Here is a 23,602-nt window from a genome sequence, read left to right as displayed (position 1 = left end):
GGGCAATTGCACCTTATTTTGTTGAGGGTGGGGTAAATGGATTGTGATTGATAGGGTGAAGTCTGAGTAACCCAACTCATAATCCTCTCTTGGGGTTTTCTTGCATGTGTTCTTTTTCCCCAAGAGACTATTTTAGTTTCTATTGAACCAACATATTTAGGAAGGTATGTGTAGAAGTAAGTGGAAGAATGAAAGTATGATGGCATAGAAAGAACGAAAAAATGATTCTCGTCCAAAATGTTTAAAATGTGCTAGATATTTAGGATTGATGAGTTGAATGTGCTGGATCTCAATATCACATGATAAGGAACCGATTTTACCTCATGACTTAAGCTAAAACTTTAACTCGGTAACCAAATAATCTGATAATGAAATAATGTGCCAAGTGTGTGAGAAAAGCTAGAATGTACATACAGTGTGTGCCAATCTACAACTTGCCCAGTTGGTCCCGCAAAGATAATCTACCCTAGAAGTTGGAAAATGATCATAGGCCCTTGTTCAAATAAGTCAACTCAACCATAAATGATGCAACCAAAAGAAATAAATGTTCCCTTTGATCCAAATATTTGAGCATAATGTAGACCACTTCTTTCAATACACCTAGCTCACCTTCTCTAAAATAATTGTCTTGGCTCCGGTCCCTCCTTGGGCACGTGCACCTTGACTTAGGCCAAAATCCTAAGTTGAGGGTGGCTAATTCAAATAGTTACCTTGATCTTTTCCCTAGACCGGCATCAGATACCTCAACTCATGAAAAATACATAAGTTGAGGGTGGCTATGAAAAAGAAAACCAAAAAAAAATGGTATGAAAAAACTTTTGTGTTGAATAGAGAAAAAGAAAAGATAGAAAAAGATGTGACTTTGTGGAAAAGAAGCAAAATGATGAATAACAAAAGTGTTGAAAGAAATAAAGAAAAATAAAGTGACAAATAAGATCTATAAATTCAAAAGGTACATCTGTATGAAAAAAATTCAAGGGAAAGAGCAAAAAATACAAAGATATCAAGAATTGGTTTAGAAGAGAGGTAAAAAACCAATATAATGACAAGGAGGGCAGAAAGTCACTAAAAAGTACCCAAATGTACCGTACCTGACCCTGAGCCTACATTACAAGATAAGAAACTCATAAAGTGATCCTAACAACTAGTTTGGAGAGTCTAAACACTGAAAATAAGGGCAAGCCTATGGTATTGAGCACTTACTAGACTAGAAGCATGAGTGTTGAATGAATCCTAAAAATCGAAGTCATATCTATTGTGTGTGAGAAAGGATTTCTTTTGAAGTTAGGGCACTAGTTACATTGTTTAAAAATTGATACCTTGATGATTGTGAAAGGCGTATGTTGTGATGTCTGTTGGTCGATCTGTGTTATGTTTTGATTTGTATGAGTTAGCTTATTGAGTCTAAATGAAAAGATTTGCACTAGGGAAATGGAATGAATTGAAAAGGCCATGTGATTGCTTGAGTTTGTATGCCTGCATCTACATAAGTGTCATTTAGAGTGTTAGTGTGTCGCTTGAGGACAAACAACAAGTTTAAGTTGAGGGTGTTGATATACAGTGAATTTACAATATTTTTGATACGTTTCACTTAGATTTTGTGTGTGTTTTAGGCCATTTTTTTATTAGAACTGATGTTTTTTGTATAATGTTTGTAGGAAATAGGCTTACATGCGGTTGATCAAGATGCGAGCTGAAGTTTGCTGAAGTAGCCACCAACGATGCCATCCACGGACCGTAGGTCGATCGACGGACCGTGGATGGGCAGTCGTAGGTCTTGGCCTGGGAGATGAGTTTTAGAAACTCAAACCACGGAGTGCCAAGACGGACCATAGCTCAGTCCATGGACCATAGGTGGTGTATCGTAGGTGGAACATCAGGGAAGTCTGACAAGAGTGGAACCAAGGAACAAGACGACGGACTGGGTTGTTGTTTCTCCTGACTTTTTCCTTCTTCATTTTCTAACCCCAATTCACCTAAATTCAATTCTTTTTACACATTTTCTCTTTAGATTCAGATACCCAATATATGTACACAAGAATCTATTCATAACTGAATGTAAAATCGACACGATTTCCTCAAAAACTCAACAATCCCAACTTAACTCAAGAACAAAGGCCAATAATCAAGAACACAATTCAAAATCATTAACTTTCACCTGTCTAGAATGAATTTTACTGAAATAAACATCATTGGAACATGGGCAAACGAACCCAATGTTATGAAAGTGTAACATACCTCTTTACGGATCAACCCTTGGCCAAACGACTTCATTTCCGCAAGAAATCAGCAAGAACACCTTGACTTTTCTCCTATTTTCTCCTCTTTTCTCTTTTCTCAAAGCCCTAGCGTAATTCTTAATTGCGTAAACTGAAAAAACTCATTTTAGATCCCAAATAATTTACTAAAAACAAATTAAATTGATTGGGTATGAAAAAGACCAAAATACCCCTTTAAAATCTGGTTCACTTGCTTTTTCTAGATTGCCCCAACCTCGAATGGGCATATCTCGTTCATACAAGCTCAAAAATTAGCAAGCTTGATGGCATTTGAAATATAACTTCAAGACCTTTCATTTGATATCTTATTTGCCATCTAACTCATCCTGTACCGGGAGTTATGGTCATTAAAAGTTGACCAAAAACTTACACTTAGCAAAACTTGCCAAACTTACCAAATTTGATCTTTCCAAAAATTATTTTCTTTCTAATTCTAGTTCTTTTAAATAGCAAGGTGTTACAAAGGATTTGAACCAAGGTTAAGGATAATCGTGGAATTGAAGGACATAAAATATGACCAAGGACTTGAACCAAGGTTAAGGATAATCGTGCACTTGAACTACATGAAATATGACCAAGGACATGAACCAAGGTCAAGGATCATTGTGGAATTGAACCACATAAAATATGACAAAGGACTTGAACTGAGGTTAAAGATAATGTTGGACTTGAACCACATGTAGAGGCGAGTCGGTTAGAAATAGGATCAGTTGTCAACCGAGCATCAGGGGGACTACCCCCAAACCGAGTGACATCAATAAATCACTTCGCCCCGAACCGTATCCAACCAGAATTGTTGAGTAGCTTCCATACCAAGAATTTGAATACATCGGAAGTGATGGGACAAGGAATTATGGATGTAAGTTTCCAAGAACAGTGTTACTGCCTAGCTAAGGCCCAGACTATCAAACTGAAGTCTACTATATCAGTCTACATGGAGCTAAGCCGTCCGAAGAGATGTAGGAGAGGTTTCAAGGCCTAATGGCTCTAAAATACTAAAGTCTATGGCAATCACTAGTCTAAGCCTAGGCTATGGCCAAACATGCCTTCAAATATACTCACAAGCCATAAAAAGGGCGCACCACAAGGTACAGATGATCAATAATTACATTAGACATGTTTCAGTAACCCGGAGTACCCGAAAATTAGAGCCTAAGACATGGTTTCAATGAATTTAGCATGCTTAACCACCAATTACCCCTAAATAATCACACAAATCAACATACAAATGCTAAATCATGCTCAATTTAAGGAGAGGCAAGTCGTAGCCTACCTGTAAGCCGACCTCGCGCGCTCCAAATGACGTTGTCGAAGCCTTTTCCTTTCGTACGACCTCAGAACGCTGCCACACTATCAAAAGAAGATTCACAACGATAATAGGATTATGGGACCCACGATGGGAACCTTTAATTTGACATCGCAAAAAGGGTATAAATGCAATATGAAACTTTTAACCCAAAATGGGGCATGATTCAAGGATCGAAGCGAAAGAAATTTGATCATGCAACAAAAATTTCATTTATGGGGAAAATCAAGAAAAAGGAATCCCCTTTGGGGCAGAAATTACCTCAAAACATCTATTTCACACTTCTCCAAGCACTCCATAGTGAGCCTATAATCCACACGAATACCCAGCACTTTGAATCACCTAAATCGGAGCTCTATAGCTGAAAAACCTAAAACCTCCATTGAAGAGAAGAGTCCAGAGGAGGGCAACAGCTAAAACCAAGAAAACGCCTTAAATGAAGCTTCCGATCAAATCATTGCGTTCCCAAGGAAAAACCACACAATTTAGAGCTTTGAATCACTCAATTTGGAGCTCTATAACTTAAGATATCGCATGTGAAAATGAGGGCTGAAAACTAAAATGGGCTTTTAAAAGATGAATCGGGTCGCTAAAAAGTCAAACTTTAGTCGTTAAAAGCCCAAATTCTGGTCGCTAAAAGGGCTGCACCAGATTTCAGCTTTACCTATTTTTTTAAAGTCTCCGACGGGGTGCTCGAAATTCGTTCGGAATCCCGTACGTGCAAATGGACTATGCTACCCCAATAAATTCGACATTCTGGACTCAATGGCGCAGTTGGAATTCCCTAATGAGGTCATTTTGATTGAAAGTGGGTCCCACACCCAATTGCCATTTTTATACAAATTCCATAAAATGCCTCAGGATTAGACCGGAAGCCTCGGGAAGTGAATGAATGGTCGTTCTAGACCAAACTCGACATTCCAGAACTAGACAAGTTGACATAATTTTCATCTGAGCACGTTTTCCAAGAATGCTGACCAAAGTCAACCTTAGGTAAAATTTCAAAGGCTAAAGTGCCAAATGATCCCAAAATCGCACCGAATGCCTTGGGACTCATTCCGACCAGTTTTCCAGCCTAATTTGTCCATTCTAGAGCTGATGGAACCGTCAGAATTCCATCCTGAGGTCGTTAACCTAATATTTTGACTAAAGTCAACTTTTCAAGGTTCAAAAGCTCCAAAACGGGGAAACGAGCCTTAAACCCAAATGTACGACCATGTGACCAAACAGTCAGTGCTAGCAAGTCATTCTTTCAAGAAATGGTTCTTTCTAATTCTAGCGACCATGCGACCGAACAGTCGCTCTTTCAAGAATGACTTGGGGTTGGCTGGATATTATAGAAGGTTCGTAGAGGGGTTCTCAAATATTTCATCCCATTTGACCAAGTTGACTCAGAAAAAGTAAAGTTTCAATAGTCTCAGGCTTGTGAGAAAAAATTTCCGAAATCGAAAAAGAGGTTGACTACTGCCCCATTATTAACCTTACCAGAAGGTACTCAAGGTTTTGTCGTATATTGTGATTCGTGTAGAGTTGGTTTGGGTTGTGTGTAAATGCAGAATGGCAAAGTTATAGCTTATGCCTCCAGACAGCTTGAGGTTCACGAAAAGAATTATCCAACCCATGATCTAGAGTTGGTTGCCGTAGTATTTGCTTTAGAAATATGCTACCATTATTTGTATAGTGTTCATGTAGACGTATTCACTGATCACAAGAGTCTTCAGTATGTGTTTAGTCTGAAAGAGCTTAATCTCAGACAGAGGGGATGGTTAGAGTTACTCAAGGATTATGATATGCGTATCCTCTATCACCCAGGTAAGGCTAATGTTTTTGTTGATTCCTTGAGCAGGTTGCCTTGGGTAGTACTGCCCATGTTGAGGAAGATAAGAAAGAGTTATCCAAAGATGTGCATAGACTTGCACGATTAAGAGTTCGACTAATGGACTTCACAAAAGGAGGAATAGTGGTGATGAATGGGGCTGAATCAACATTAGTGTCTGAAGTTAAGGAGAAACAAGACCAAGACCCTATTTTTCTTAAATTGAAGGTAAATGTTCATAAGAAAAAGTAATGGCTTTTGAACAATAGAGAGATGGTGTATTGAGGTATCAAGGTAGGTTGTGTGTACCAAGGGTGGATGAACTCTAAGAAAGGATCATGGAGTAAGCTCATAGCTCCAGATATTCTATCCATCCGGCTTCCACAAAGATGTATTGTGACTTGAGAGAAGTTTATTGGTGGAGTAGTATGAAAAGGGCATTGCAGAGTTTGTTGCTAAGTGTCCGAATTGCCAAAAAGTTAAGGTAGAGCATCAAATGCCCGGTGGCATGGCTCAGAATATAGAAATTCCGAAATGGAAGTGGGAAATGATCAATATGGACTTAATCACAGGTTTACCAAGGTGTCACAGGCAGCATGATTCTATTTGGGTAATTGATAGAATGACGAAGTCAACACAATTTTTGTCGGTAAAAACTACCCATTTGGTAGAAGATTATGCCAAGTTGTACATTCTAGAGATAGTCAAAGTTCATGAAGTTTCGATATCGATTTTATCAGATAGAGGTGCACAATTTACTGCACAGTTCTAGAAATCTTTTAAAAAAGGCTTGGGTTCAGAAGTGAACGTAAGTACTAATTTTCATCCTCAGAGAGATGGTCAAGCAGAGCGCACTATTCAGACTTAAGAAGATATGTTGAGGGCCTACGCAATTGATTTCAAGGGGAATTGGGACGATCACCTACCTCTCATTGAGTTCGCTTACAACAATAGTTACCACTCCAGCATCTAGATGGCTCCGTATGAAGCTCTTTATGGGAGAAGATGCAGATCTCCTATTGGATGGTTTGAAGTTGGTGAAGCTGGGTTGATAGGACCAGACTTAGTTCATCAAGCTATGGATAAAGTGAAAGTCATTCAAGAGAGGTTCAAAACAGCGTAGAGTCATCAAAAATCCTACATTAATGTTAGGAGAAGGGAGTTAGAGTTTGAAGTAGATGATTGGGTCTACTTGAAAGTTTCACCCATGAAGGGTGTTATGATATTTGGTAAGAAGGGGAAGCTTAGTCCCCGGTATATTGTCCCTTACAGAATATCCAAGAGGATTGGCAATGTAGCTTATGAGTTAGAGCTACCAAAAGAATTAGCAACAGTTCATCAAGTGTTCCACATCTCAATGCTGAAAAAGTGTATGGGAGATCATTCACTTATCATACCAACTGAAGATATTGGTATCAATGATAGCTTATCTTATGGGGAGATTCCTGTTCAGATTTTAGATCGCCATGTTTGCAAGTTGAGGACTAAGGAAGTAGCATCAGTCAAAGTTCTTTGGAGGAATCAATTTGTTGAGGAAACTACTTGGGAATCGGAAGAGTATACGGAAAAGAGATATCGACATCACTTTGAGCCCGGATAAATTTAAGATCAAGGTACTAATTCTCTTCTTAGTATCCTATAAATTGACATGTTTAATGCATTAGATTTGTTTGTTGGGTGTTTTAGATGAATGTTTGATGTTACGCCTTCTGCCTACTAAGAATAATCTCATTCGAGGACGAATGTTTCCAAGGGGGAGATATAGTAACACCTCACTATTTCAAAGAATTAGAAAGATCTAGAATTAGAAAGAGTCATTTTGGTAAAGAATGAAAAAAATCTGGAAAATTGGTCAAGTTATCTGAAGTTTGAGTTTTAGGTCAACTTGAAACGACCATAACTCCTAACTCAGGTTGAGTTAGGTGTGCTACCAGATACCATAGGAAATCTCTTTGAACTATCTTTCCAACGCCACTAAGTTTTCTCAATTCAGAATTCTTATGAGTGAGATATGTCCATTTGAAGTTGGGCTGTCTAGATAAGGAAAGTCAAAACCGGATTTTGGAAGGGTATTTTGGTCTTTTCCATACCCAATTAATTAATTTCGTTTATGGTAATTAGGTTGGGCTCTAAACTGATTGAATTCACTTTACACTATTGAAATTGAGTTAGGGTTTTTAGAGAAGAGAAAAGAAGAGGAGAAAAGAGAAGAAGAAGCCAGGAATCGTCAAGTTCTTGTAGTTAAGATCATGGATTTCTTCAAGCGGTGATCCCTACGAGGTATATGAGATCACACAACATTGGGTAAGTTCACCCACGCGCCAATCGTGATTCAATTAAGCGTAATTGTGTTCTTGAAAGAAAGGATTATGAGTTATTGATGAAATTTGTTCTAGTTCTTGTGGGTTCTTGTTGTTGAAGTTGTTGAGAAGTTTCTTGAGTTTTATTCATGATATTAGGTGTTGTTTTGAGTATATTCTTACATATTTTGATTATATAGTTGAATCTAAGTGTTTAGGAAAAGAGCCAATTGAATCTAGAGGGTTTAGAGTTGAAAAACGAGCAAGAAAGTTTGTCAAAAACTTGGAGAGGGGGCTGGGGCGCCGCGCACTCAGAGCGCCCTAAAGGGAACTCTAAAGTTTAGGCTCTGGGGTGCCGCACCATCCAGTGTGCCCCAATCCACCTTCTAAAGTTTTCCCTCTGGCACCCCGCGTCACTCAGAGCTCCAGGGACGCCAGGTCTTTCACATTTTCCCACTTCTTTCCGTTTGAGTTCCCTAGCAACGTACCTATTTTTCCTAGTTGATTTCTACACTCTAAGGTACGTATAAAAATCATGAAATCATCCATAAAAACTTAATCCGTAATTCAATTCAAGGAAAGTTTAGAGTTGAGTCAAAAAAGTTTATAGACTGTTCCAAAAGTCTTTTACAAACATTTTAACTTTGTTATAAGGCTTGAGTTTTGAGCTGAGTAAAGAGTAAGAGTAAAGTTCATTTTGTTCAAAATATTATATGGGACCTAAGTATTCCCAAGAGTTTAAAATGTTCACATTTAAACAAAAATGGAAACACCGATTTCCAAGAGAACCTTTGAGCTAGTTTGAGTAATCATCTCAAATCACAGAAAGATTTTTGTTTTTAAACATATGAGCTGAGTATATTTTGGGAGTAGTATTGAGCACAGATATGGGGACGAGTTCATAATATCTCAAGTCTCCATAAACCATGTAGCCATCGTGGGTAGAAAAGATCATACTTTGTAGATGATTCCTTAGTGCTTTTTAGCATAGACTAGTGGATCAATTTAGTTGAGGCGTTCTATATCACGACAAGGTATAGAACAGTTTTGGCAACGTGGGCGAGATGGTGTATAATCACTTTAGCTCACAGTGATGGTTGTCGGTTAGAGAAACTCCCACAATATTATATTACTTTATATGTAAAATGAGTTGCTATTGTATTTCTTTAATACATTGAGTTGACACCTACTATTTTAAATGTTTTGTATAAAATGCACCTTTATTGTTGGTTTACTTTGCATTTGGGTTGAGTATCCATGAGTTGAGTAAAGCTAAGGTAAGTGTTAGTTTCAGATTCCTTTCAAGGTTATGTCATATTTAGTTTTCCCGTCGCATGCTCGTACATTCAATATACTGAAGTCATTTGGCCTGCATTATTTTATGATGTAGATACAGGTAACAAGGATCAACATCCAGCTCCTCATTGATCCAGTTGAGCACTCAGAGCCAGTTGGTGAGCCTCCTTACTTTTCGGAGGATTCCCTTTTTTTTCCTTTGTTAGTCAGTTGTTAGGCTGATCGGGGGTCTAGTCCCAATATCCTTCTTAGTATTTAGAGGCTTCATAGACTAGATATGAGTTCTTTAGTCTTGTATTTCAGATGTTTTGCTAAAAGACTTGAGTTTCTAGTTTGGTTAATTTGAATGCTTATCCTTAAACGTTCTAAGTTTATTTGAGACAGTTGTTTTAAAGTGCATTTGAATCCTTGTATTAATGCTTTAAGTCTTCCACTATAAGTTAAGTCAGGCCAAGGGTTCGCTTGGGGCCAACAATGGTTTTCGAGTGCCAATCCCGCTCAGGATATAGGCTCGGGGAGTGATAGACAAATAAAAATGAGAATTTATTTTAGTAATAACTGACAAGTAAAAGTGAAGAATGAAGTGTTTATTTTGATTGATATTTAACTATGATTACATTGTATTATTAAATATATTATTATATAAAAAGATTAAAAAAAACAAGATCATTTAGTGTTCCTTTCTATTATTTTACGAAAAATTATTTATCTACACAGTTTTATTACCGTATTTTCTATTATTTCCTACTATTTCAAATTATTATAAAAATTCCTCTTTTTCGTCTTAAACTCCACTCATCTGGATATATAAATTCTCAATTCCTAAATCCACATTCTTTCTTCCTATTTTTTCTCCTTCAATCTCTTCCTATTTTCACTCCCTCGATTTAAGTAGTTACTTCATTACAAATTTGAATCTCAAATTTTTTTCTCTCTCCGATCAATCGATTTCATCTTCCTCAATAGGTAGTTTTTCTTCTTCTCCAACATATAGTTCATCACTTTTTGTTTTATTTTTTCTTTTAATTTTTCATCTTTAACGTCCTAATACATATGGACGATGCTCCTTCTTTTATGTCACGACCCAAACAGTCATGATTGACACTCACACTAACCCTTCGGTGGGAGAACCACTAATACAACCCAACTAACCATAAAACTACACAACTAAATCAATTTAAGGCATTTAAAGATACAAAAGTAGGTTTAAATGCTAAGGAAAAGAAATAGAGTTCCCATAAACTACAAAAGTCTAACAAAATCAATGCAGAAATAACGTCTAGACCGGAAAGTCAATGTACCAAATCTCTAACAAGAACCATAAGTCTAAATAAGAAGGCGTACAACCTCATACTAAACATAAGAAATCTAAAGAACTAGTCTAAGTCCGAAAATTTGGACATAAACAGAAAGAGAACTCATGGCATCCCGAAAGAACTGGTTCACCCTTGAATTCGATTGATCACTGATCTTCTAAATGAGGTTTGTCAATAGCCACTTGAAGATGCCATGTACTCAACAAAGAAAGAGCAAGTGCAGTATCAGTACACAACTACAGTGTACTGGTAGGATCACACGGCCATCCCACTAAGTGCAACATACATAAGACATTACAACATAATAATAACATGCATACACCCGACATGTACAATGTGAATCATCATTTACAAACAACGTACAATTTCACAATTCTCAAGATATAGAATTATGTCAAGTCAATGGTCCTCGCATGGAACCCACACCCAAACTGTTAGTGTACCGGTATGTGGTACCCGTTTCAAGTTAGTGCGTCGAATCGTGACACCCGTTCCAATATTTATGTATGTACGTGGCAACTGATCCCAGTTAGTGTGTCGGAACGCAACACCTGATACATTCAACAAGCCACAATCACAATCACAAACATCTTTTTATAATCATACATTCAAGTAATGATTCATGGCATTCAATCATTAAACTATCCTCATTTACGATTTTTGTGATCAATAATGCAACATTCGCATACCTACATGCATCATAATGAAGCAAGAACAAACATATATCACACATAATGAAATCACAACCATCACCTACCTCAAACAAACCTTGAATCCCTTAAGAACCTTGATTCTTCCCTTTCTATATTGTTTTCGCTTCTTCTTGATCTACAAACAATCATAATAACACGGGAATCAATAAATGATGTCTAATTACCCTGATTAAAGTTAACACTATCAACCCTAGATTAAACCCATGATCTCAATATCCAAATTAGGGCTTTTTTAACCATCCAAACAATTCCAAAACCCTTCCCCATCAATAATCACCTAATAAACTAAGTACTACTGATGGAAAAATGGATTCGGGGAGTTAAAACTTTACCTTTAGCTTCAAGAATGGTGGAAAACGGTAAAGAACTTCTGGAGTCATCTCCTAGCTCTAAAAGTCAAAAAGTACAGAATAAAACATTTTTGAGGTTTATTTACGACTTAATTTGCGACTGGCCCGCTATGACGACATTCATCCAGCCACAGGGGCCCCGCCCTTGCCGGAATAATCCTTCCTTAGCGGCTTGCACGGAAATAGAGAGCTAAATTATGAGTTTCAAACCCCTATTTCACAAAACACCTTCAACCCATGACAATGAGAAACTACTCTCTTGCGCTATGATTGATTTCGGGAGTTCAACTCGATCGAATTCAGTTCCGTAAAGTTGTACAGGTTCCTTAACGTCTTAGCTATCTACTCATATAATCAAAATCATAATTAGTTCACCCAATTATTACTAGATTACCTTAGACCTTATTGACTCCAATTTCATACAAATATGGACTAAGTTGGGAAATTCCAAGTTACTACGAAAAAGCTTTTCGGCCCAAAATTTGTTCCCGTTGGCTTTTCTATAACGACGTGAACTGATCGTTACAATAGATACCAATTTACCCACCACTCGTCCCCGAGTGACAAACATAGGAAAAACAGGCTAAAGAAAAAATGGAGTAGTACCTGAATAAACGAACAACTGGGATACTTGTTTCGCATGTCCTTTTCGGTTTCCCAAGTAGGTTCCTCAACTGTACGATGCTTCCATTGAACTTTCATGGACTGAATCTCCTTGGTTCTCATCTTCCAAGCATCACGATCAAGAATGGCATTCGGTTCCTCCTCATACTGATGGTCCTTGTCTAACGCAATTGAGTCCCATTTTATGACGTAATCCTTGTCACTATGATATCTCTTCAACATTGTCACATGAAATATCGAATGAACTCCCGATAGATTAGGTGGTAAAGGCAATCTATAAGTCACTGGCCTACACGTTCGAGAACCTCAAAGGGACCAATGTATCGCAGACTTAGCTTTCCCTTTTTGCCGAATCTCATCACCCCTGTCATGGGTGATACCTTAAGAAGAACATTCTCACCAGTCTGTAATGCCATGTCTCTTACCTTATGGTCTGCATATTTCTTCAGCCTACTCTGGGCTGCTAAAATCTTAGCTTGAATACTCCTCACTTTATCTTTAGGATCCTTCACTAAATCAACCCCCAAAGGTTTCACATCTCCAGCCTCAAACCATTCTATGGGTGATCTACATCCCCTACCATAAAGTGCCTCAAACGGAGCCATATCTATGCAGGATTGATAACTATTATTATAGGAGAACTCACACAAAGGTAAGAACATATCCAAATGCCCTCCAAAATCAATCACGCATGCCATCAATATGTCTTCTAACACTTGAATAGTACTCTCTAACGCCCCGTCCATCTATGGATGGAAAGTTGTACTAAAAGTGGGTTGTGTACACAATTCCTCATGTAATTTCCTCCAAAATTTGGAGGTAAACTGCGTACGACGGTCTGAGATGATAGAGAGAGGCACCCCATGCAACCTCACTATCTCTTTCACATACACCTTAGCCAATTGTTCAGCATTATAATATATTCTTACCGGAATAAAAGGGGATGACTTAGTCAATCTTTCAACCACTACCAAAATAGAATCAAATTTCCCCAAAGTGTTGGGAAGATCAACCACAAAATCCATGGCTATCCTTTCCCACTTCCATTCCGGAATTGGTATTCTCTGAAGCAAACTTACAGGCCTTTGATGTTCATAGTTTACTTATTGGAAATTTTGACAATTAGCCACAAACTTCGCTATGTCTTTCTTCATGCCATGCGACCAATAAATTCTCTTCAAATCTCGGTACATCTTGGTCACACCCGGATGAATGGAATATCGCAAACCGTGGGATTTTGCCAACAATTTTTAAATCAAGTCATCAACTCGAGGAACACAAATCCTTCCTTTAAAACTGAGCACCCCTTCTGCATCAAGAGTGGTCTCTTGTGCCTTACCAATCACAGTCCTTTTCTTAAGCTCGTTCAAATTTTCATTCTCAAACTGTTTGTCCTTGATCTTATGAATGAACGTGGCCCAGACCTCAATGCTAGCTAACACCCCACCATTTTTTGAGATGCCCAACTACATGAATTTAGACTCTAAGGTCTGGATTTCCTTAGCCAAAGGCCGCTTGGATACATTCACACAAGCTAGACTACCCATACTCACTGTTTTTTGACTCAAACCATCTGCTACTACACTAGACTTACTCGGATGGTATTGAATGGTGACATCATAATCCTTAAGTTGCTCAATCCACCTTCTCTGTCTCAAATTCAGATCCTTTTAAGTGAACACATGCTGCTAACTACGCTGATCAGTAAATACTTCACACTTGACACCATAGAGGTAATGCCGCTAGATCGTAAGAGCAAACACTACCGCTGCTAACTCCGAATCATGTGTTGGATAATTCCTCTCATGCACCTTCAACTGTCGTGATGCATAAGCTATAAAATTCTTATCATGCATTAACACATCACCCAAACCTGAATGAGAAGCATCAAAATAAACAATAAAATCCTTACCTTCCACCGATAGTGCTAGAATAGGTGTTGTGGTCAAGAGAGTGTTGAGCTTTTGAAAACTCTCCTCACATTTTTCCATCCATTAAAATGGTATCTCCTTTTTGGTCAAATTTGTCAAGTGAGTGGCAATAGAAGCAAAGTTCTTCACAAATCAACGATAGTAACTACGAGCCTCATAAAACTCCTAAGTGCCTTCATAGAGCTAGACCGAACCCAATTCTTCACCGCCTCAATATTTTGAGGATCTACCATTACCCTTTTTTTTGAAACTACATGCCCCAAATATGCAACCGAAGTCAACCAAAATTCACACTTGGAAAATTTCGCATACAACTTTTGTTTCCCAAGAACACCCAGAATAATACGAAGATTGTCGACATGCTCTTCCTCACTTTTTGAATACACCAAAGTGTCGCCAATAAAGACTATAACAAACGAATCAATAAATGGCTAGAACACCCCATTAATTAAACTCATAAAAGTTGCGGGCTTATTAGTCAACCCAAACGACATAACTAGAAACTCATAGTGCCCATAACCGGTTCTAAACGCCGTCTTGGGCACATCCTCAGGCCTAATCTTTAACTGATGGTAACCAGACATTCGATAAATCTTAGAGAAAAATGATGCACCTTGCAATTGGTCAAAGAGATAATCTATTTGAGGCAGTGGGTACTTGTTTTGAATGGTGACCCTATTCAATTGCCGATATTCTATACACATTCTCATACTACCATCATTTTTCTTAACAAACAAAATTGGAGCACCCCACGGGGAAGCACTAGGATGAATAAATCCTTTATCAAGAAGTTCTTGGATTTGGGCCTTAAGCTCTCTCAATTCTGTCGGAACCATACAATAGGGAGGGATAGAAATGGGATGAGTACCTGGTTCTAAATCAATGCAGAAATCTATATCTCTATCTGGAGGCATACCAGGCAAATTAGTAAGAAACACTTTTCTAAATTCTAACACCACAGGAATAGACTCAATAGAGGGAGATTCAACGTGGATATCCCAAATATGAACTAAAAAAGCCAAACAACCTTGCCCCACCAGTTTCCTAGCCCAAATAGAGGATATGATCTTAAATTGTTTAGGCTTGTAAACCCCTTCCCACTCTAACTTTTCCCTTCCCATAACTTCTAGAGTCACAGACTTAGTATTACAATTAAGCACATCATAATAGACGGATAACCAAGTCATGCCTAAGATTATATCAAAGTCAGTCATATCCAAAATCACCAAATCAGCCCAAGTCTGAAAACCCATAAACATAAAAGGACAAGCACAATAAACATGTGTGACTATGACAGACTCTCCAGCTGGGGTAGAAACATGGATGGGAGCATCAACTATATAACAAATCATAGCAAATTCTGAGGCAAATAGCATGGATATATAAGAATAAGTAGAACCCAGATCAAATAACACATAAGCCATCCAGTAACAGACAAGAATATTACATGTGATCACTGTGTCAGATGCCTCTGCCTCAGTCTTGCCCGAAAATGTGTAACATTGAGCCATGTCATCATGATGGGTGACTTCCCTGCCTTGTTGTACTGTACCTCTGCCTGCATTACCATTTCCCCTACCTCTGCGACCTCGCTGATTTCCTCCTCGCCCACCTTGTGGACACCCTCGACCATTAGTACCATTTTCCATGGGTACCACTGCTCTAATATGCTGCTGCGTAAAATCTGACAAGTGTGGATGGGGACAATATCTCCTCATATGCCCAGGTTCTCCACAATTATAACAAGTACGATCAAAAGATAGCCTGCTGCCCACCGAAGGTGTTGTTTCCTGGCTTTCCTGAATCATATTCTGAGGTGGAGTTCCGGAGTAATTACATGTAGAAGCGGGCATAGCGGATTGAATTGGCCGGGTTGCAAGTGTTGGCCTCTCTGAACCTCTAGAGTAAGAACCTTGAAAGTTGCCTGAATTATTGGCTTTCTTAACCAATGCCTTAACCTGACCATCTCACTCACCCCCTACACTTTCTTCACAAAATTTCTTACCTCATTGAAACATTTCCCTACACAGGTCATATGAACTGAAAATACTTGCAATTCAAAATTTAGTCCCTTAACAAATAGGCGGATCCTCTCTTCCTCAGTAGTCACCAAATGCATTGCATATCTAGACAAACCATGTAACTTGGCCTCATAAGCAGCCACAGACATACCACCTTGCTCCAAAGCCATGAACTCATCCTTCTTACAATCTCTCAAAGTATGAGGTACATACTTCTCCAAGAATAGAGCATGAAACTGGGTCCAAGTAAGTGGAGGTAAAACTGAAGATCTGCATTCCACATAAGTTCTCCACCACTACTTAGCCTCACCTTGAGGCTGAAAAGCCACAAACTCAACTCCATGTTGATGGACAATTCCCAACTTATGAAGCTTGTCATAACAATCTAGGATGAACTCATAGGCGTCCTCACTCTCAGAACCATGGAACACAGGTGGTTTCAACTACAAGAACTTAGTCAACATCACATGTTCATTACCACTCATAACAAGACCCAACAAAGGACAGAAGAAAGCATCATTACCTACAGTTCCTCCCACCTTGGGGACAGTGATAGCAACATGGGGATTGGTGGGAGCTTGAGTTTCTTGAATAGAAGGAAGCACTCCAAGACCAACCAATCCTTTCAAGAACGACGTAATCTGTTGAGCTAACACTGGGTCTAAGGGAGGAATACATGTAGTCTCAGCATGTACCTCTTCCTCTTGTCAAACATTCTCCTTATTCTCAACCTCTATATTCTCATCTACCTCTTCATGATGCGCAGGAGGAGTCTCATTTCTGGGAGCATTCTCAACTGGTGCTCCATCCCTAGTAGGCGTCACCCTTCCTCGGCCTCTACCCCTAGCTCTTCCTCTACCCCTTCCTCGACCGCGACCTATTGCTGCAGATTCCTCAGCTGGAGTGTTGACTAGAGCTATGGGCCTGATGCCGTTGAACTTAGTGTTAACCATGTGCGGACAGAAGAGTGCAGGAGGTTAGATACCAATTCGAATCGCCAGATACCAATTGGAATCGAGTTATAGCACGAAAGGGGACAAGAAAAAATATAGTGATTTGCTAAAGTTCTATATCCTCTCGAAGAAAAGTATAGACGTCTCCGTACTGTTTTGCAAGACTTTACTAGACTCATTTTGGTACATCGAGATCAACGAACCAAGGCTCTAATATCAACTTTGTCATGACCCAGACCATCGTGATTGGAACCCACACTAACCCTTCGATGGGAGAACCACTAATACAGCCCAACTAACCATAAACTACACAACTAAATCAAACTAAGGAGTTTAAAGATACGGAAGCAGGTTTAAATGATAAGGAAAAGAAATAAAGTTCCCATAAAATCCAAAAGTTTAACAAAATCAATGCGGAAATAACGCCTAGAACCTGAAAGTTAATGTACCAAAACTCTAACAAGAGCCATAAGTCTAAACAAGAAGGGGTACAACTGCATACTAACCATAAGAAATCTAAAGAACTAGTCTAAGGCCAAAAATGTAAACATAAACAGAAAGAAAACTCATGGCAGCCCGGAAGAACTGGCTCACCCTTGAATTTGATTGATCACTGATCTTCTAAGTGAGGTTTGTCAATAGCCGCTTGAAGATGCCCTATACTGAACAAACAAAGAGCAACTGCAGTATCAATACACGACATTAGTTTACTAGTAGGATTACGCAGCTATCCCACTAAGTGAAACATACATATGCCATTACAACTTAATAATAACATGCCTACACCAACATATACAATATCCATAATCATTTACGAATTTTAGCACAAAATAAATTAGGTCGCCCATGACCTATCAAAATAAAGATAATTGAATCGTATTTCCAATGCCACCAATTTTGCTAATATTCAATCTCCGAGTAAAGAGTTATGCTCATTTTAGTGAGGCCCTGTCGGGCAGACCATGAACGACGGATCCAGTCGACGGACGGTAGTCCAAATGACAGACCGACAGTCCCTCTGTGAATGCCCTTCGTCAGCTTTTATGTCAGGGTCATTTTGGTCTTTTCTCTATGCATTGGGGGGGGGGGGGNGGGGGGGACTTAAACTACTTTGTTTGATGCCTAAACTACATCGCTTTACTCAGAATAAGTCTAATAACCTAGTCAGTCATACCCAGAACCCTCATTCTCCAAAAATCATCCAAATTAGAACGAAAAGAAGAGAAAGAGGGGCAAGTTTCTTTCAAAAATACGCAACAATGTTCTTCAAGTTACATCCCCAAAACCCAAAGGATTTCTCCATATATTTTATCACCGAGTATGTGAGATTTCACTAGTGGGTAACTTTCAACCATTAGGTCCCTAGAGTTCAGCTAGTTCTTCAGATTCTCATAAACTGTTCAGACCTAGGGTTTCTAGATTTTCAAGATTTATTGCATTTATGATTCCCTTGATCTAAATAACTTGTTTCTTGATAATTTAGTATAATTCCATGCATAGTACTGAGAACCCTAGTTTGTGTAGATTCTCTTAGTTCATGAAATACCCTTCCTAGGTCATTTAAACAGATAATCATGCTTCAGATTTCAAATGTCACATTATCAGTATATAATTGATGCATTCCCAGTTACCATGTCAACATTTTGAGCTATTCGGTATTTCAGTTACATTTTATTCATAAAAATATATAGTTGGGAGTAGACTTAGCACCGAGTTGGACTAGGGTTCAGCGTACCCTCATAGTCCTAGAACTACGTGCCCCCATAGGATTATAAGTCCACCATGTTGGGCATCAGATTTAGTGATCACGCTAGTCATGCCTTTATACCCCTGGCAAGGTATATTGGGTTCACTCGAAGGGGAGTATACTTCGGACTCCACGTTTAGCTCACACGGTTTATGTCGGTTAATAGTAGCTCCCATACTTAGATTCTTAGTGCATTTGACCAGGTTTTCAACATTTATATCAGTTTACAATTGAGCATGTTATCTTCATGGTTAGCACTTGGTCATTGCATTCAGTTAAGTTCTTTTCAGTTATATTTCTGTACATGTCTATATCCTTTTAAAGATTATATCATTGTTGAGTTATACTTTGTTCAATTCACATATATTTGTTTAGCTTATTATATATATCTTGCATGCTCAGTAGATTCCAAGTACTGACGCATAGTTTGCGCTACATCCTTTAATGATTTAGGTTCAAGTATTCAGCATCGAGATCACGCTTAGGTTGATTCTTGGTCATCATTCAACAGCTTCAGTGGTGAGTCCTTATTTTTCAAGGACAATAGACATGCTTTCATTATAGTCTTTGCTTTCAGTTTTTAGTTTTGTTAGAGTTAGCTTGGGCATGTCCCAGCAACTCAACTCAGATAGAGGCTTTTCGACATAGTAGTAGATTCAACTTGAGTTGTTAAGTGGTTGTTTAGTTATCACTTAACTCTGTATGTTTTATATATTCAAATTAGTTGGTTTTTCCCTACTTTCAGTTATCCACAGTTATATCTTCCACATAGTACTTGTTTTATTCAGTAACTTTTATAGTGCGCTTATGATATGCCAGACACTGGGTTAGCTTAGAGTCACTCATGATCCTAGGTCCCATGTTGCGTCAAGAGGGTAGCCTCGGGGCGTGACATGTAATGTGATTGAAAATTTGTCATGAATTACCATTTAAACACTCAACTTGATAAACGGAATAATCATTGTAGAGGTACTTGATTGAAGTTAGGTAAAGAACGTCATTTAATTCATACCAAACTTTGTTGATAACAAAAATATCGACTATCATCATTAATTGTATCATGAAAATTCAAAAACATGTTTATACCAAAATAATTGCCTAGCAATTAGTTTTTGTGTAATTTACAACTTTAATAAGTTAATTAATTAAGATTTTATATAAGAGGTTTATGAATTGGCACTTTTCGATATCTTAAGATAAAAGAAGTTCAATTTGCCATTTTCATTTATTAAAATGTATTGCACGAGTACCAAGATTCAACATATAACATAGTAAATAGGCTTAATAGGTCAATAAAAATTAAACTAGTACTGTCAAATTTTGGGAGTTTCATACTTCAATTATTAAATGTTTTTCTTACTTTCTAAATAATAAGTCTCTTTAGATTGAAAACTTTTTAGTTGAATATGATAAAATATTAGGATAACTTGATGAGAAACAAGGAAGGAGTGAAAAAATGTCTTAAAATGAGCCCACCTAGCACAATGAATCTGTGGTAATTCAAAGGGTATTGTAATATTTTATCGTTTAGGTATAAAACTGATGAAACAGTAATAATTCGAGGAAGAGTTCACCTAATTTACTCAAAAGTAAAAAAATTCACACATACTACCACTTAAAACTCTTTGAAAGAGCTTCTGAAGTGTAATGTTCACATACTATGTCATATTTCCTCCAACGAGTTAATGTATAAATCTCACAAGACAATGTATAAGAATAATAACATGTTTGGTCAAATTTTTAAATTCGATTTACCTTGAAAAATGTTTTTTTCAAAAAATTACTTTTAGTGAGTAGTAATTTGGATTTGACTAATCAATTTTGAAAAGCACATTGGAGAAACAATTAGTGTTTGACAAAACATTTAAAAAGTGGCTTTAAGTGTTTTCTCAACAACAAAAAAAAGTGTTCCAAAATAGTATTTTCGGTGAGAAGCTACTTTTGTCATCTTTTAAAGAATAACTCCCACAAAAATATTTATTTTCTCCCAATTTTTTTGCAAAACACCTCACATTTTTTTCGACAAACAAGCACTTAGGGTCTCACAAGCTTGGTCCAACCTACTATAAAATTTTGCAATTTTTGACAATACATATGTAAATGGACAGAGAATCCCCAACGTGATACAGAAATGCAGAAACAAAAAGCTTCAGATCATAGAAACATGAAGAACATGAAAATCACCCTCTCAAAAAGAATAAACTTAAAACACTGAAGTAGCATTACAAGGATACTCATTGATAAAATTCCACTTACCTCGAATGGAAAGAATATCTTGAACCCTTAAATTGAGACTTGAAACTATGGAACCCTAGTTCTTGCTTATAAAGAACTTTGAACGTAAGGAACTTGATTTTCTGGGTGTTAGGTGTAAATAATGAGGTTTAGTCGATTAAATTTTATTTAATACCCCTTAGAATAGGACAAAACAACATAGTATAGAATTTAAAAGAGTGAAAAAAGACCAAAATGAGCATGGGTGAAAATTAATAACAGCAGCTTTCATGAAACCATCTGCGGTCCGTGGATTGATCTTTGGTCCGTAGATATCTCTCGTGGAAATCAGGTCAATTTCGAAGTCTCTGAAGTTTGATATACGAGACCTATCTACATTCCATGGTTCCATTTAGAGACTTTAGACACTATTCATAAAAGTAAGATCAAATATCGAGTTTCAGGACTTGTTCTACGAGATCATCTATGACCCACAAAGGGTTTTACGATCCGTAAACTTGCCTCGTTAAATTCAAGCTAATCATCCTTCTTCTGAAGTTGATTCTAAGAGCCTTATCTACGGTCTGTGGTTCCATCTACGACCCGTAGATGCTACTCGTAAATTCCAAAAATATCTACAGACTTAACTTATGAACTTTCTAGATCTGTTATGGATTTTAGACTTCTCGGGTTTTACAATAACATCGTAAATAGAACAAATAGATTTTAAAAAATCTCAATTATTACTATCATTTTACATTTTCATATTTAAATTATTAAATATTTTTATTACCTCATGGACTATAATTCTCTTTAAATTGAAAACTCCCTAGTTGAATATGTACTAAAATATTGAAATAATTTGATGCGAAACGGGTGAGGAAAGAAAATAAAAATCTTAAAATAATTCCACCTTACCCAATGAATTCGTGATTGTTCATAGGGTTTGGTGAATATTTTATCACTTGGGTTTGAAGAAATTAGCATAACGGTAATAATTTGGGGAATTTCTTAACCTAATTTACTCAAAAGTAAAACATAAAAAATTCACATATAATGTCACTTGGAAATCTTTGCAAGAGCTTTTTAAGCGTGATAATATGTCATATTCCTCCAAGGAGTTTATCTTCAAAACTCACAAAACGGTGTAGAAGAATAATAATATGTTTGGTCAAATTTATAAAATAGACTTATTTCGACAATCTGTTTATTTTCAGAACTGCTTTTTAAAAAAATTACTTTATAGTCCCAAATGCTTGTCAACAACACTTACAAAGACATAGGTAAATAGATAATGCATATACAGTGTGCTACTGAAAGATAGAAACTAAAAGCATAAAAGATCATAGAAACATGAAGTAGCATTACAAGGTTTTGTTGTATTTCATACACACAAGTTTTCTTAAAGTTTTAAAATTCCAAGAGACTTCACCTAATCCACTTTCAAGAGGTCTGCATACTTATACCACCTCATGAACCCTTCATCATTTGAGTGCACTGACACATGATGCATGATTCACTCATAGAGGTTAGGAATTTGTCTAACCTAGACGCTTTTTTGAGAATAGATTTATAAAGGTCGGTTAGAATTTTCATCGATGCAGGTGGAGGAATGTCTTCAGTAATTATGCAATGCGATATGTTGAGAACTTTCAACTTTTTTTAACCCCTCCAAGAGAATAACAAAAGTAGGTTTAGATAACTCCGTACATCTTACACTCAACACTTTCAAGTTTGGAAGAAATGAGACCAGTGCAGATGCAAACAATATATCGCAACGAGCCACAGTCGTGAGCTCAAAATTTTATTTGCAACTCCTTCCAATTTTGTCGATGACATATGTAGGTTCTTCTAAACTAGGCATCGTCACTGATTCAATATCTTTCCAATCATTAAAAACAATGCATATTGTTTGTTTTTCTAGTTTTTCCCAAGCAGGCATAACAAGGCATTTAAGTTGTGGACACCCGATAAAGAGGAGATTTAATTAGCTGTCCAATTCATTTTCACAGTAACTTTTGATTCTCCTGTATTAAATATACAATGGAAAATTATCCCAGATGCTAGCTAATTTAAAGTACAATACTATATAAATATTAAAGTTTATCAGGGCAATACCTATTGGCAGTATAAGTCAACTGATTGTCGTCAACATACAAATTGTAATGAAAGATCAATGTCAGTATGGTTCCACGGCTAAGGTTCAAGCAAATCTTTAGGATGCGGTCAATTTTTCACGAGATGGAGTGTCGACATACACATACGACGGTACTTTAATTCTGATGAAATTTGATTGCATTACTGACAAGTCCAACGTTTTCCAGAGATGTTGGTCAGAACAAGCCAATTGGCATGTAGGACAAACTTGAGGAATTACAGAGATCAGCTGGAAAATGTCAAAGGACTGGAATATCTTCACCAGCATATCAATATCAAGGTCCTCCCGTTTCCTTACAAGAGATATTTCCTTCTTCCATCACAACAACTTCCATATTTTTCTAGTTTTTGAAACGACATCATAAAAGCTTCACTCTCCTAAGTTCCTGTAGAACCAAGAAAGGTAATTACTTCTCTAGATCCAAGAAGAATATTGGAACTCCTGCCATCAAATTGGTGTTGCTTATTGTCATTTGTGTTCTTGTGAATATACTCAGACCATGATGAATAAAATGTTAAGCCCCACAATATAAAAAAACATTGAAGAGAGTACAAATATGTTCGAGAAGTAGTGAGATG

The 23,602-nt window shown here is 37.4% G+C and overlaps 1 protein-coding gene and 1 pseudogene across 1 annotated transcript in view; one reads left to right on the top strand and one right to left on the bottom strand.

The window, feature by feature from the left end:
* LOC125858376 (serine/threonine-protein kinase Nek6-like) overlaps positions 1 to 23,602 on the top strand; it is a 1,100,283-nt gene that overhangs the window by 78,365 nt on the left and 998,316 nt on the right. The window lies entirely within an intron of this gene.
* Positions 22,269 to 23,386, bottom strand: LOC125858932 (F-box/LRR-repeat protein At3g48880-like; annotated as a pseudogene).

Source organism: Solanum stenotomum, chromosome 3 (assembly GCF_019186545.1).
Source record: "Solanum stenotomum isolate F172 chromosome 3, ASM1918654v1, whole genome shotgun sequence".
NCBI classification, from domain to species: domain Eukaryota; kingdom Viridiplantae; phylum Streptophyta; class Magnoliopsida; order Solanales; family Solanaceae; genus Solanum; species Solanum stenotomum.
Note: the sequence above shows the minus strand (reverse complement) of the source record. Positions and strands in the feature narration are given on the sequence as shown.